The sequence below is a fragment of the Elephantulus edwardii genome, unplaced genomic scaffold (assembly GCF_000299155.1).
Source record: "Elephantulus edwardii isolate Elephantulus edwardi_28Jun2011 unplaced genomic scaffold, EleEdw1.0 scaffold00180, whole genome shotgun sequence".
NCBI lineage: Eukaryota > Metazoa > Chordata > Mammalia > Macroscelidea > Macroscelididae > Elephantulus > Elephantulus edwardii.
Genome location: NW_006399930.1, coordinates 3,754,740 through 3,755,777, shown reverse-complemented (window position 1 = coordinate 3,755,777; position 1,038 = coordinate 3,754,740).

Sequence of the window (1,038 nt, the reverse complement as noted above, 5' to 3'; positions counted from 1 at the left end):
ATCTGTATATTTTCCAAAATAATGTCTTTTTCCAAGGATAAGCTTCTCCTAACAACCTACCCAAAGCGTATGAGATGAAGTTTCAACACCCATGCCTCTAAAGAGCACTCTGGCTGAATTTCCTCCAAGACATATTTAAACATAGATTTTTATCATCACTAGACTGTTCCAGAAGTCTGAATCCCCAGAGTCCTAATGTTGCCAAAAGCCGTAAGGTAGGCTCAGTAGACAATAGCCATACACTATCAAGGTCCTCACATAACTTTGACATGTTGCTATGAGGGGCTATTTCTTGGAGAAGGACATGATGCTGGGAAGGGTGGAGGGTTGGTGAAGGAGAGAAAGACCTTCAACCAGGTGGACTGACACTGGGACTGCTGCAATGAGTTCTTATGTGTGAGAAAGTGTGAGGACAGGCCTGGGTTAAGATCTTTTGTTCATAGGGTTGCTATGAGTTGATCTCTACTTGATGGCACCTAAAAGCAACAACAACAAGGTCACTGATTCTGGTTCAGTGCTGGCTCATTGACTCAGTTCCCAATTATATCCTGGCAGAAGTCCATAGAATGCCTTGCCTCTGAGCTCCACATTCTCTCCATAATCTGATCACTTTCTATCTATTGGGGACTCTGGTCCAGCCCCTGACAGACAGTTTTTCATGAACCTCAACATGGTGATGAAAATTCAAAATGGCCCTCTTGCTGCTGCATCTGTAAAGAAAAACTTAACCTGACTTTTTGTACACCAAGTTCAAGGAAGTACAGCCTTTCAGTGAAATGCTAGCTGTCATCTCCATGGTGGTCTCTGGAGCAGACATTTGTGATCCATAGAATTTTCTGATTTTCAGGTGTCAATCATTAATTAGACTTTTCTTAGTCTGGAAGCTCTGTTCAAACCTATTAAGCATCCAAGCTTCTACTGATGGGTAGTAGGTTCACATGAGGAATATTGGTTAGGTATCTAAACTGAATCTTCTATATATAAGGCAAGATCTACCACTAAATCATCAATACTGCATTTTATTATTTGTTATTGCTA